Below are 15,306 nucleotides of genomic sequence, written 5' to 3'. Positions count from 1 at the left end.
ATTCAACCATACAAGGTTATAATCATTTCTTTTCTTGTAAAGTAAGGTGTGATGTGATTAAAAACTCAAAGTCGACTTTGATGGTGATTGTGTACACATATAAGGTTTTACAGCTTAGAATTCATAAAAAGAAAGGTGGGGTCATTTTGGGGTTGCTCAACATTCATTTGGAAAGTTATCCTGTTTCTGAATTTTAATCCAACACAACTTAGCATTTAAACATTTGGACTTAAAAAAGTATGAACATCAGGGATTCCAGTAGCACCACTTACAAATGCAGAACATGCATGTCACAAGTTATGAGGACATCAACACCAACGATACATCCACGCCGACACGAGTACCAGTTTCTACGCTGACATAAGTACCAGTTTCTGATCCTATTACTCGCACCCGTGCTCGTCAACTTAATCATCAAGTAAGTTCACTCTTGATTACCTATCCATCATATTTAGACCATGGAGATGCGTGCACTCTTGTTTTGCTTAGGAACAAGGGAGAAGATCAAAACAGAAAAGGACTCGCGCAGGCTTGATTCAGATTCCAGGATAGCACCAACTTGTGATGGTCACCACGGTCGCATATAGACTCGGATTGGGGTGTTCAAGTACTTCACGGATTCATTATGAAGTCTATTTTCATATGGATCTGGACTCAAGTCCATATCTGGTCTAAGGCGGCCGCAATGATCGAATTACTACCAAGAGGTTTTCTGTCCAAAGGTGCTGCGTCACTTTAATTTGGCCCAATGGGCCGTGTATCATGTCGGGTCCATTAGGGATGCGTCCTAGGGTTGGAGCATGACCCCAACACTCTGGTGGTCTTCCACCTTCATATACCCCTTAGTTGTCACCTTCATATACCCCTTAGCTCTCACCACTTGCTTGTATGCGCGCATGCTAGATCATCTGCCCGTCTTCTTGTCTTCGGAACCCCACCTCATTGAGATTTAGATTGAAACCTCCATCTTTATCTAGTAAATTCAATACTTGTTATACTTGTTCTTTCTAGTTCTTTGATTGCTTGCAGGACCAGTGCCCTAGTGGCCGGGTGACACGCTCCACAAGATCACGACAACCATTTGAGCTGGTGTATCAGTTGCTAAGGCGTAGCTTGGAAGGCTGTAGTCGGGCCGTGAATGTCGTCTCCATCGATGAATTGAGTTATCCCATGCCTCTCATCAAAAGATCAGGAATCAACCCTGGTGGGTTTCTATCAACAAGTAAACTAAGAGGAGTGGTTTCATATTTTTCCAAGCTTTCTATGTGATTTATAAAGCATTTAAAAGGCTTTTATACCAAATAAAATCTAGTGCTAAAAACAGATCAGCAACATGCACATACTCAACTCTAAAATAAACTAGATCTCACAAGGAATCCAACAAAATAAGAATAACATTTTTAGCATTTTTCTACATGTTTCTATGTATATTGCAAGTTTGCAACAATTCAGATCTAGTGATTTTAATCAAACCAAACTATTTTCACAACCCGGCCCCTGAGGAAAACGAATGGTTCACAGATCTGCCCTTCTCTTCACAACCAAGCCCCTACAACTAGCGCTTACACCCCTGGAAAGATTTCCACCTTACACATAAACCCGATCATCTTACCTATAACCCTCTCGAGTTCTATTCCTTTCACAAGTGCATCCTTCACCTTCTTCAACCTCCAGCACCCAGGCGCCCAGAACATAGGCACACATGGTGGCGGCAGTGGAGCGGCTGTGCTGGCACGACAGTGCTCCTCCCCTCCCCCAATGACTTACCCAAAATGCTCCCCACTCCCTGGCGCACTCCCTTCCCTTCTCAACTCGGCATTCCCCAAACCCTAGCCCCTAGCGTGACGGGCCATGGCGCATGGCTGACGACACCTCTAGGAACGCGCGCGGCAACTCGATGAAAATAGGAAATGGATGCGAGCACGAGCTTCAGGGCATCACCTTCGGTCAATTTGAGGCGCTAGACGGGGATGACGGCAGCCGGAAGATGGGGCGCCACGGTGGGGTAGAGGCAGCGGTGGGTGGAGTTCTTGGAGTTGGGGAAAACTTCGATTGCCGGCAGCTCTATGGACGGCGCATGGCGAGGAGTGGTTGAGGATGGAGCCAAGGGAGTGGAGGAGCTCCAGGCGTCACCTATTGAAGGGATATGGTCAGAGCTACGAGTATTTTGCCGGCGAACACAGGGAGGTGCTGGAGCTCTATTGGGGGCAAAAACTTCTGTTGGAAGGCAAAGGAGGGGAAGGAGGCTTGGGAGAGGGCTGATTTAAGGGCGAGGGTGAGACGATAAGATCGACAAGGTGTTGTGGGCATGCTGCCCAAGCATTGGCGGTGAGGGAGGACGTCGGAGGTTGCTGGCCATGTGGCAGCAATGGTGTGCGGATGGGGTGCTGCCCAACCAGGCGCGAGGAGAGGCGTGGCGCTGCCAGAACTTCACGTGGGCGATGCTCAAGCAACCAATCCGCAGGGAAGAGCCCTGCTTGCGTGGTCGGAGCTGGCCAACGGGCATCCTCAACATCTGTGTCGCCCAACCAGAGAGCACGACATATAGGAAGGTAGAAGATGAGGCGATGACATGTGCTCCCGTGAGCTGCTACACTATTCAACTTTCTCGCTTCATTTGACCCAGCTACACTTGCCCAAATTTTGCCCAAATTTTTTTTGAAAGATAAAAATACAAAGAACATAGTGCCATAAAAATCAACTCAAGATCCGCTTAGGTTTTAATGCAATTGACAAAAGAAAATAGCTAAATTGAACATTAAATGAGTTTTTAATACAAGGGAACATCACTGAAAAATTTAGTAAAAATATTGTAAAACCACTAAATTGTATCTAGTATTTAAATAAAATAATAGGAGGCATAGTTGCATAGCAAAAATTTGAGTTGCTTCACAAGTTTGAATTTTGACAATAAACAATAATTATGTGATCTTAACAATGCATAACTTATACTCAATTTTTGAACATCTTCCACTAAAAATCAAGAAAGGTGCTAAATGTGAAAGTTGCTTCATTTGAAAAGATCTACGACTTTCATATTGACCAAAATTTGCGTTCTTATATAAAATTTATTTTTACTTGCTTTCCAAGTGCTTAACGCAATCATTTAGAGTTAGCTTTGATTTATTCCTTAATCACTTTGATGTTTCTTTGATTTAGTCTCTTAATTACTAGGGAGGTCACAATTTCAACCATGGAGAATTAAAACATTCTTACCGTGCATTGGAAAGCAGTAAATATTTTTGGTCTTTTTAGTTTTTTCAGATTTTTATTTGTTTTTATCATGCATATTATGAAGCAATAGAGATACAAGTTACCTCTCTTGTGGGGGTCCTCCCCCAAGCTAGCTTCAGGCTCACAGCTGCTGGTTGGGGTTATACCCCGTCCAACGAAAGTAAGCCTGCAGCTCCTCCCAGTGCTGTTGCTAAAACTACTGCATGGCATGGATCCTCTCGCCCATCTAGCGCTGCCAATCCTAAGTGGATTGGATGTGCTAGTTCATCGACTCCTCCATGTCGCTAGTATGCATGGTAAGCTCACTCAGCTGCTAGGCAAGACCGATGTGGTCTCGAGCTGGAATAAGCACCGGGCTACGAACGTGGAAGGAACACCACCGAAGCTGCAACTAGTGGACCGGTCTTGATGGATCAGTTGGGCCCACTCATCACTGCTCGTGCTCTGCCACTCCGAGCTACTCGCCTCATGATAATAAGAGGGCTGGTCCCAACCAGGAGCATATCCGGGTGTAACCTTGGGCATATACCTAGTTGTAGCCCATCTTGCCAACACCGTAGGTACGGCAGGCTGTGGCTGTGATGGTGGTGGCTGCTGCATGGCTGCACTCCTCGACATCCTCGTGATCATCCTGCCACAAGAAACATTGCTCCTGCGAGCTTCCTCTTGTGGCACAAAAGGAATGGTTAGCGACCGGCAATTATAGAAACTAAAATCCGGGTTAGGTAACGGGATCTCATTTATATAACTGGGGAAGAAGAAAATCAAAGAATCATCCGAGCCCTTCTTGAGTGTGTAACCATAAATCAAATACACCACGCCGATGTGAAGTCGGGGCGACTCAATGAAAGGAATAGGATTCCCATCTAGAGCCCCGATCTTCGAAGCGACGTGGGTAATCAAAAAAGTACACTCAATGGGACTCGTCATCTTAAAATTCTCAAGCCATTGTTGAACCATTGCCTTAACGGGGGAAATCTTGATCTTCGTGACCATGGCATATAAAATCATCAACTCATCATTGTGCACGGGCCTATCATCCTCTCTTGGAAAGAGAGTAATGGACAACCACATGTGCATCAAACGAAGAGTCAGATTTTGAATGTCATTGCACCGAGGTGCAAATTTGCCATGGACAATCTGATTGGAGATTGCACCCCAAAAACCATATTAAGAAAAACTGCGGCAAGCTATGTCAAGAGAAACAGTGTAACGAGGACCAAATCCGAGGTGACGGCTAAATTCTTTCCAAGTAAACTGGTATTCCATCCTGAAGAGTCGGAATGTAACACCATCTGTCACCTCTCGAAGAGTGCAAAGAAAATGGATAGTGAGGAGCCGAGAGCCAAACTCCGTAACCAGTGAAAACTCATCCCACCCAATAGCGAACCAAACACAGGTGAAGTCTATATCATACCTATTTTCTGCAGGAGTTCCAGGTCATAGGCCTTGGTGTGACCAAAGGCCTAGTCCTTGAGGAGGGCGTAGGCTTGCTTCTCTCGATCACCTTGCAAGTCAAGGTAGGGGGCATCACTTGAGTCCACATCCATGGCTTCAACTTGCAGTTCAGCTTGCTCTTCTTGCTCTTCTTCATAGTCCATCGTCGTCGGGCTCGGTGTTGGTTCGGAGGAGTGAGTAGAGCTCATGCTTGCCCACGAACGGGACGAGCTTGAACCCATCATTCTCCTAAACGCGCTGGCAACTCGCTTGATGCTTGCCACCAAAGACAAAGGAAACACAAGAGTAATTGATGTGAACCTGTGGGGTTGAATCTGCGTCTTTTGATGAGAGAAGGTGGATAACTCGATTTGGGGATGGAGACAACATTCACATCCCGATACACCACCTCCAATGGTTGCCATGATCTTGTAGAGCACAATCAACCAAACCACAAGGGTAATTCCTGCAACCAATTAAGGAACAAGCAAGAACAAGTAGAACAAGCAACTCAATTGCAAATATGAAGATAAAAACTAATCTGACATCACAAAATTGGGGTTCTGAATCGAGTAGAATGGATGGTCTAGTCGACACATGATTCTACATGAAAGTAGCAATGGCTAAACTTACATCTAAACAAAACCCAATCTGTGGTGGCAGCTCTAATCCTTATTAATACCTAGGAGGATGACCAAGGGGATCCTGGTGTCATGCTCATACCTTAGGATGCATCCTTATTGGACCCGACTTGATACAAGACCCATCGAGCCAAAATAGGGTGACATAGCACCGTAGGCAGAAAACATCTCTGGAACAAATTGATGATTGCAGCCGCCTCAGAAAAGATATGGCCATGAGTCTAGATCCATATGAAAATATACTTGATAAGGATTCCATCAAGTACTTGAACTCCCCAATCCGAGTTCATATGAGATAGTGGTGACCATCACAATTTGGTGTTGTTCTGCAGTCCGAATCCAGACCCGAAATGTGTTGGATTTGACCTCTTTCTTTCTTTGGGCCAAAAGTGACGTGGTGGCCTGGTGGAGGACATTTTGAATACTTCGACTTGGTCTCCAATCAACTTCTTTGGTCCTCCATGCCTTCCATGTGTGTTTAACACTCTTTTTGATCCATGTATGTATTTCTAAAAATATCAATGAACACACATCATGGTGCGGCATCAATTCATCAAATATATCAAATACAATCATGATAAAGAATTGTAAACCTTTGAATCAAAAGTTAGTAATGTGGTTGTATCCAAGCAACTGATGTTCTCATAAGTAATCAAATGAAATTCTTACCCGAAGTTGCTCCTCCAATGCTTGGCCAATCTTGCAGCCAAGAAATCAAAAGAGAGATTACTTGCACTCAACTTTGAGCAAAACATCCAATAAAACCCAAGAGAAAAAAGTAGAGAGGGAGTGAATGGATGAAATGTGAGTAATGGATGGATATCACTCGATCTCGGGTCCTATTTATAGAGCAAAAGGGGCCAACGGTCAGATTCCAACCGCGGGCAATGGCTACTAGCTGTTGGCGCTAGGGGCCCCACCGGCTGCCCCCTTTGGCCCACAGCTCTTGAACAGCTACATGATATCATGCCTTGGTGCCTTGTCCAAAGTTTGCTCAATAAATTCTCGGAAGATTTTTCAAAGATATTTTAACTCAAAACTCATTTTTAGAATTTTTTATGAAAAGGGAAAAACAACCAGAAAAATTCCAGCATGCAAATGATGGGTTGGAAAAATCAAATATGCATCGAAAAAGTCAAATGATGGGAAAATCAAAATTTGGAAAGGGAAATATGAGAACTACCAATTTTCCTTTTGGCGAAGCGCTCACCATTTTTGAGTCCGACGAGCGGGACTCTTCTCCGTCACATTTTACCATTCAACGTTCCATCCTGAAGAAGTGGTTGAAGACGCTCGTTCCACCTTCCACCACACCTTCTTGGTTTTCTTGGGTTTTGTCGGTGCGGTCAGTGGCTTCTTGAATTGGGGATGTGGCTCCATCCACTCCCCTAGACACTCATCATCCTGATGGATTAGGTAGCGTTGCTCCTCCCTTTGTTGAAATTTGAACATCATGTTCTACCTCGCAATGAGGAAGCGGATTTCTCCAAGTCCAACATCAATCCTTGCCTTGACATCATTTAGGAACGGTCACCCAAGAATGAGAGGCATTCCCAAATCACCTTCCATATCAAGGACCATGAAATCCGTGTGAATGGAAGAATTCTTGACTTTCACCAAGAGATTCTCCACTATCCCCTTGGGGTTCCGGATCGTTGAATCGGCTAGCTGCAACCTCATCAAGGTAGGGGATGGAGCAGGATAATTCAACCTTTCAAACATTACCTAGGCATGATGTTGACACTTGCTCCAAGGTCACAAAGGGCCTGCTCGATGTAGTAGACATATATCGAACAGCTGATTTCCAGGTAGCCCGGATCTTCCCTGCATATAGCTGCTAGTTTGTCCCACGAATTCTTCCTTTGGTGTGTGGCCTTTTCCTGCATGGTTAGCAATAAATGGCCTCCGAGATGGCTTACCCCAGCTAGTGGTTGATGTAGCACTGGCCCGATCTTCCAAAAGGTAATGATAAATTCGATTGGTGGAGACTCGACATTGACGATCTGGGCTTCTAATCAGATACGATTCGAATCCCTGCAACCGCTACACCGCTGCTCCGTTGGTTATCAACCAAGCACAACTTGATTGACCTCGCCGAGAAGGCTTTCCCTGCAAGTGAATCGAAGGACACAAGCAAGAAAGTGTAAACACGCAATCTGATATTGTATATATGAATGAAGTGAAGAAGGGTTCAAGCTCTCAATTCGAAAGGACTAATCGACACAGTCAAGGAGAACAAGAACAGGAGCTCTGGATCACTGTAAAAGGACTTGTCACCAAAGTTACAATGAATCAATCTTAGTTTCTCAAAGGAAAACTAGAACTAAACAAAACTTGAGTTTCTAAGGTGGTGGCTACTGAGTTTATATCGAACGGAGCAAACTAGGGTTGGGGGCGACCAGGAAGGGGGCGCCCACAAATTGGGCTTAAGGCTCTACCCGATACAAGGCCAAGTTGGCCCAAAACTGGTGATGCAACACCTTGTCGTGGTCACATAGAATGATCCACGAAGCTTCTGGAGCTAGGACTAGAACCAAAAGAATGGAGTTGTCATCCCCATTCCAACCCATCAAAGAATGCCTTGTTTTAAGGTCGTATGAGGGAGATATGGCCGAAACCATGCAGGGGTGTTGGCTAAATCCGAAACGAACGCGACGACCGAGTTGGTGACGAATTGTAACTTGGGTAAGACCACGACTCATGCGTATCCAGCATGGCGATGTCCTCATCATCCTCCCCTTCTTGAATTGGAGTCGTCCTTGACTCCATCCCATCATCAATCTCCTGCAAAAGGTTAGGCCAAGTAGGATGCAAAGTACAAGACATAGGATTATTGGTAACACAAACATCTCGACAAAGCATAGTATAGCAAGGTGCATCATGATTATCACAGAAGGCAGCAGTAGCAGCAATGGTGGCAAGAGAAACACCCTCTTTTAACTTAATCCCATTATGTGTAGCATGAGATGGAATTAATGCATGATCCTTATTTCAGCAAGCTCATTATGATGTTTCCTAATATCCGTAGAAGATAAAGGAAGGAAAGTAATATTCTTATTTTGATGCATAAAAGTATATTTATTAGTTCTGCCATGGTGTAAAGCATCAACATCAAATTCCCATGGGCGGCCTAACAAAAGAGAGCATGCTTGCATAGGTACAACATCAAAATCAGCATAGTCATTATATGAGCCAATAGAAAAATGCACGCGCGGATCTTGTTACATTTGTCTTACCACTTGTTGAACCATTGTAGGTGGTATGGATGCAGGTGTGCACGTGTGGTCAAACCAAGTTTCTCGACCAAATCTGAACTCACCATGTTGTTGCAACTCCCACTATCAATAATGGTGAGAACACGGCGATCCTTGACGATGAGAAACTGATGAGGACATCAACACCAACGTTACATCCACACCTACACAAGTACCAGTTTCTGGTCCGATAACTCGCGCCCGTGCTCGTCAACTTAATCATCAAGTAAGTTCACTCTTGAGTTCCTGTCCATCCTATTTAGACCATGGAGACACGTGCACTCTTGTTTTGGTTAGGAATCATGGAGAAGACCGAAAGGGAAACGGACTCGCGCAGGCTAGATTCGGACTCCAGGACAGTACCAACTTGTGATGGTCACCACGGTCGCATACGGACACGGATTGGGGCGTTCAAGTACTTCACGGATTTGTTATGAAGTCTATTTTCATATGGATCTGGACTCAAGTCTATATCTGGTCCTAGGCGGTCGCAATGACCAATTTACTACCGATCGGTTTTCTGGTGCTGCGTCACCTTATTTTGGCCCAATGGGCCGTGTATCAAGTTGGGTCCATTAGGGACATGTCCTAGGGTTGGGGCACGACCCCAACACCCTCCTGGTCGTCCTCCTAGGCATTAATAAGGATTAGAGCCGCCACAAACAGATTGGGTTTTGTTTAGATCAAGTTTAGCTCTCGCTACTTGCCTGTAAGCGCGCGTGCTGGATCAGCCGCCCGTCTTGCTGTCTTCGGAACCCCACTTTATTGAGATTCAGTTGGAAACCTTCATATTCATCTAGTAAATTCAGTACTTGTTATATTTGTTCTTGCTAGTTCTTCGATTGCTTGCAGGACGAGTGCCCTAGTGGCCGGGTGACGCGCTCCACAAGATCGCGGCAGCCATTGGAGGTGGTGTTATCGGTTGCTAAGGCGCAGCTTGGAAGGCTGTAGTCGGGCCGTGAACGTCGTCTCCATCCAACAATCGAGTTATCCACGCCTCTCTCATCGAAAGATCGGGAATCAACCCTAGCGGGTTCATATCAGTTGGTAATCAGAGCAAGGTTTATCGGTGAGAGACTTCTAGTTCTTTGCTGTTTTTAATTTCCTATAGTCCAGAAAAGGCCAAAAAAAAATTAGTAGCTTAGTTCTCCATAATCCCAAAAAACCCTTTGAGCCTTTTACTATTACTGCTTAGTTAGGGCTTATTGAATTAACGGTTGCATCGTCGTGTCAAGTTGCTGGTCTTAGCGTCTAGTCGTTTAGAGTTTCGAGTTCTTGTCACGTTTGTGTCACTATCGCAGATTCGAGTTTATTTGTTTCTCTCCACAGATCAGATTGGATTTTTCCAAATTCCTTTGTTTTGTTTACCACTATTAACCAAATCACATCCTTGGAGCTTTCATCCACGTCCATACTTCCATCTCCAAAAAAGAAAATCCCACAAGTTCAAATCAGAATTCGTTTCGGAGTCCTGTTTCATCTTGAGAAGAAAAGCACCATATTTCCTTTGTTAGGAGTCCGAATAAGGAGTTTGAATACAATCTGGAAACCTGAACTTATCCTCTTTCCAACGGATCTGTCCTTGGTCCCAAATTCTTTTTGAGCACTTCGGAATCACCCTGGAGATTTGCATATCTGCTGGATTTGCAAAACAGCCACTTCTTCGACTTTGCTACTGAATCACCCTTTCCAAGGAAATATTTAATTTTTGTAAGTAGCTTGTTATCTCTTGTTGCAAAATTTGAGCTCTGTGCTACTTGAAAGAAAGAAAGAAAAAAAAACAGAAAGAAAGAAAGAAAGAAAGAAGAGAAGGGTTTTTCTTTTGTTGTTTTTCCTCTCCTTGTGATCCTTCCTTGCTGCAGCTTAGTGACTTCGTTTGTGTCCAGGCTCGCGTCTCTAGCACGTACTAGCCTAGGACCAGCACAATAACGTCGTTGAGCGTTTGTTCAATTTGCTTGCAACTAACGTGGTTCTAGTACTTCCTTGCTTCAGCCCACCTATAGCTCCATATATTTCGACTACAGCTTGACAGGTCCTGTTGTTGCGGCACCGATACACTTCATTCCACGGTTGCAGACTTGTTGGTAGCCGTCCCTCCTGTTGAGCAAGGTAAGAATTGGTAAGAGCTTGTGTAACGGGTTGAGAGTGAGCGCCTTGCAGTAGCTACATCCTAATAGCTGTAGGGTTTTTATTTCTTCACCTGTTTTCTTGTTGCCTTTGTTTGTCTAACCATGACAGGATCAGAGGATAGTCAAAATATGCCACATTCTCCCCGCACCAAGGGCATCATACAACATTTTGAAAAGCTAGTGAAGGGGCACGTCGAGGGGCTCGATGATGATTTGCAGGTGACGAATGAGAAGATTGGGCAGTTGGAGGCCACGCAGCTTGCCACCAACACCAAGCTTACAGGGCTGGAGACGTCAGTCGCTCGTATTGACAAAAGCCTTGCTGCTATTTTGAGGCGCTTTGATGAGATGCACGCCAAAAACACTAATGGACATGATGGAGATAACAACAAGGATGAGCGTGTCGAGGACAATTGGGATGCTGATACTGAACAAGATGACCCAGATGCTCATGATCGCCAACGACTACGCAATAATCGCAGAGGTATGGGTGGTTATCGACGACGCGAGGTACATAATAATGATGATGCTTTCAGTAAGATAAAATTTAAGATACCTCCTTTTGATGGTAAATATGATCCTGATGCGTATATTACTTGGGAAATTGCTGTTGATCAAAAGTTTGCATGTCATGAGTTTCCTGAAAATACACGTGTTAGGGCTGCTACTAGTGAGTTCACTGATTTTGCTTCTATTTGGTGGATAGAACATGGCAAGAAAAATCCTAATAACATGCCACAAACATGGGATGCTTTGAAACGGGTCATGCGAGCTAGATTTGTTCCTTCTTACTATGCACGTGATCTTTTAAATAGGTTGCAACAATTGAGACAGGGTGCTAAAAGTGTAGAAGAATATTATCAGGAGTTACAAATGGGTATGCTGCGTTGTAACTTAGAGGAGGGTGAGGAACTTGCTATGGCTAGATTTTTGGGTGGTTTAAACCGTGAAATTCAGGACATCCTTGCTTATAAAGATTATACTAACGTAACCCGTTTGTTTCATCTTGCTTGTAAAGCTGAAAGGGAAGTGCAGGGGCGACGTGCTAGTACCAAGACTAATATTTCTGCAGGAAAATCTACATCATGGCAGCCGCGTACGACTACTTCTTTGACCGGACGTGCACCTCCACCCGCTCACTCTCCGAGTCGGCCGGCACCACCATCTCTGTCCAGCGACAAGCAACGTGCTCCTCCGACAAATTCAGCAACCAAGACTGCCCAGAAACCAGCCACTAGTACCGCTTCGGTTGCATCCACGGGTAGAACAAGAGATGTTCAGCCATCGATGCAAGGGCTTTGGACACGTGCAGCGTGACTGTCCTAGCAAGCGTGTTTTGGTTGTCAAAGAAGATGGTGGGTATTCCTCTGCTAGTGATTTTGATGAAGATACACTTGGTTTGCTTGCTACTGACCATGCAGGTAGTGAGGAACAACTAGAAGAAGAGATTGGTGCAGAGGATGCAGATCATTATGAGAGCCTCATTGTGCAGCGTGTGCTTAGCGCACAAATGGAGAAGGCGGAGCAAAATCAGCGGCATACACTGTTCCAAACAAAGTGTGTCATTAAAGAGCGTTCGTGCCGTTTGATAATTGATGGAGGTAGCTGCAACAACTTGGCTAGCAGCGATATGGTGGAGAAGCTTGCACTTGCAACCAAACCGCACCCACATCCATATCATATTCGATGGCTCAACAATAGCGGTAAGGTTAAGGTAACGAGACTGGTGCGAATTAATTTTGCTATTGGATCATATCATGACGTTGTTGAATGTGATGTTGTGCCTATGGAAGCTTGTCATATTCTGCTAGGTAGACCATGGCAATTTGATACGGATTGTATGCATCATGGTAGATCAAATCAGTATTCTCTCATACACCATGATAAGAAAATTGTTTTGCTTCCTATGTCTCCTGAAGCTATTGTACGTGATGATGTTGCTAAAGCTAAGAAAACTAAAACCGAGAGCGAAAAAAATGTCAAATCTGTTAGTAGTAAGAAAGATGAGATCAGATTGAAAGGACATTGCTTGCTTGCTACTAAATCTGATATTAATGAATTGGTTGCTTCCACTTCTGTTGCCTATGCTTTGGTATGCAAGGATGCTTTGATTTCGGTTCACGACATGCAACATTCTTTGCCTCCTGTTGTTGCTAACATTTTGCAGGAGTATGCTGATGTGTTTCCAAGTGAGATCCCAGCGGGGCTGCCACCGATACGAGGGATTGAGCACCAAATTGATCTTATTCCTGGTGCATCTTTGCCAAACCGTGCGCCATACAGGACAAATCCGGAAGAAACAAAAGAAATTCAGCGACAAGTGCAAGAACTACTCGACAAAGGTTATGTGCGTGAGTCTCTTAGTCCTTGTGCTGTTCCGGTTATTTTAGTGCCTAAGAAAGATGGAACATGGCGTATGTGTGTTGATTGTAGAGCTATCAATAATATCACCATTCGATATCGACACCCTATTCCACGATTGGATGACATGCTTGATGAACTTAGTGGTGCTGTTGTGTTTTCCAAAGTTGATTTGCGTAGTGGGTACCACCAGATTCGTATGAAATTAGGAGATGAATGGAAAACTGCTTTTAAAACTAAATTTGGTTTATATGAGTGGTTAGTCATGCCTTTTGGGTTAACTAATGCACCTAGTACTTTCATGAGATTAATGAACGAGGTTCTTCGTGCTTTCATTGGAAAATTTGTTGTGGTCTATTTTGATGATATATTGATTTATAGCAAATCTATGGATGACCACCTTGATCACTTACGTGCTGTTTTTAATGCTTTACGAGATGCGCGTTTTATTTGGTAACCTTGAGAAGTGCACCTTTTGCACCGATCGAGTGTCTTTTCTTGGTTATGTTGTGACTCCACAGGGAATTGAGGTTGATCAAGCTAAGGTACAAGCTATACAGGGATGGCCTGTACCGAAGACTATCACGCAAGTGCGGAGTTTCCTAGGACTTGCTGGTTTCTATCGCCGTTTTGTGAAGGACTTCAGCACCATTGCTGCACCATTGAATGAGCTCACGAAGAAGGGAGTGCCTTTTAGTTGGGGCAAAGTACAAGAAAACTCCTTCAACATGCTGAAAGATAAGTTGACACATGCACCCCTCCTCCAACTCCCTGATTTTAATAAGACTTTTGAGCTTGAATGTGATGCTAGTGGAATTGGATTGGGTGGTGTTTTGTTACAAGAAGGCAAACCTGTTGCATATTTTAGTGAAAAATTGAGCGGGCCTGTTCTGAATTATTCTACTTATGATAAGGAATTGTATGCTCTTGTTCGCACATTAGAAACATGGCAGCATTATTTGTGGCCCAAAGAATTTGTTATTCATTCTGATCATGAATCTTTGAAACATATTCGTAGTCAAGGACATCTGAACCGTAGACATGCTAAGTGGGTTGAATTTATTGAATCTTTTCCTTATGTTATTAAGCACAAGAAAGGGAAAGAGAATGTTATTGCTGATGCTTTGTCTAGGAGATATACTTTGCTGAATCAACTTGATTACAAAATCTTTGGATTAGAAACAATTAAAGACCAATATGTTAATGATGCTGATTTTAAAGATGTGTTGCTGCATTGCAAAGATGGAAAAGGATGGAACAAATTCATCGTTAGTGATGGGTTTGTGTTTAGAGCTAACAAGCTATGCATTCCAGCTAGCTCCGTTCGTTTGTTATTGCTACAGGAAGCGCATGGAGGTGGCTTGATGGGGCATTTTGGAGTGAAGAAAACGGAGGACGTCCTTGCTGGTCATTTCTTTTGGCCAAAGATGAGAAGAGATGTGGAGAGGTTTGTTGCTCGTTGCACGACTTGCCAAAAGGCTAAGTCACGATTAAATCCACACGGTTTGTATTTGCCTCTACCTGTTCCTAGTGCTCCTTGGGAAGATATTTCTATGGATTTTGTGTTGGGTTTGCCAAGGACTAGGAAGGGCCGTGATAGTGTGTTTGTGGTTGTTGATAGATTTTCTAAAATGGCTTATTTCATACCATGTCATAAAACTGATGATGCTACCCATGTTGCTGATTTGTTCTTTCGAGAAATTGTTCGTTTGCATGGTGTGCCCAACACCATTGTTTCTGATCGTGATGCTAAATTTCTTAGTCATTTTTGGAAGACTTTATGGGGAAAACTAGGAACTAAGCTTTTATTTTCTACTACATGTCATCCCCAAACTGATGGTCAAACTGAAGTTGTCAATAGAACTTTGTCTACTATGTTACGGGCTGTTTTAAAAAAGAACATTAAGATGTGGGAAGATTGTTTGCCTCACATTGAATTTGCTTATAATCGTTCGCTGCATTCTACTACAAAGATGTGCCCATTTTAGATTGTATATGGTTTCTTGCCTCGTGCTCCTATTGATTTGATGCCTTTGCCATCTTCTGAAAAATTAAATTTTGATGCTACTAAGCGTGCTGAATTGATGTTAAAACTGCATGAAACAACTAAAGAAAACATAGAGCGTATGAATGCTAAATATAAGTTTGCCGGTGATAAAGGTAGAAAGGAACTAATATTTGAACCTGGTGACTTAGTTTGGTTGCACTTGAGAAAGGATAGGTTTCCTGAATTGCGAAAGTCTAAATTGA

The 15,306-nt window shown here is 43.7% G+C and overlaps 1 pseudogene; it reads left to right on the top strand.

Annotated features, from left to right (window-relative positions):
- Positions 1-10,376: 10,376 nt before the first annotated feature.
- Positions 10,377-13,585, top strand: LOC140221847 (uncharacterized; annotated as a pseudogene).
- The last annotated feature ends 1,721 nt before the right edge of the window (positions 13,586-15,306 follow it).

The sequence above is a fragment of the Setaria viridis genome, chromosome 2 (genome assembly GCF_005286985.2).
Source record: "Setaria viridis chromosome 2, Setaria_viridis_v4.0, whole genome shotgun sequence".
NCBI classification, from domain to species: domain Eukaryota; kingdom Viridiplantae; phylum Streptophyta; class Magnoliopsida; order Poales; family Poaceae; genus Setaria; species Setaria viridis.
Note: the sequence above shows the minus strand (reverse complement) of the source record. Positions and strands in the feature narration are given on the sequence as shown.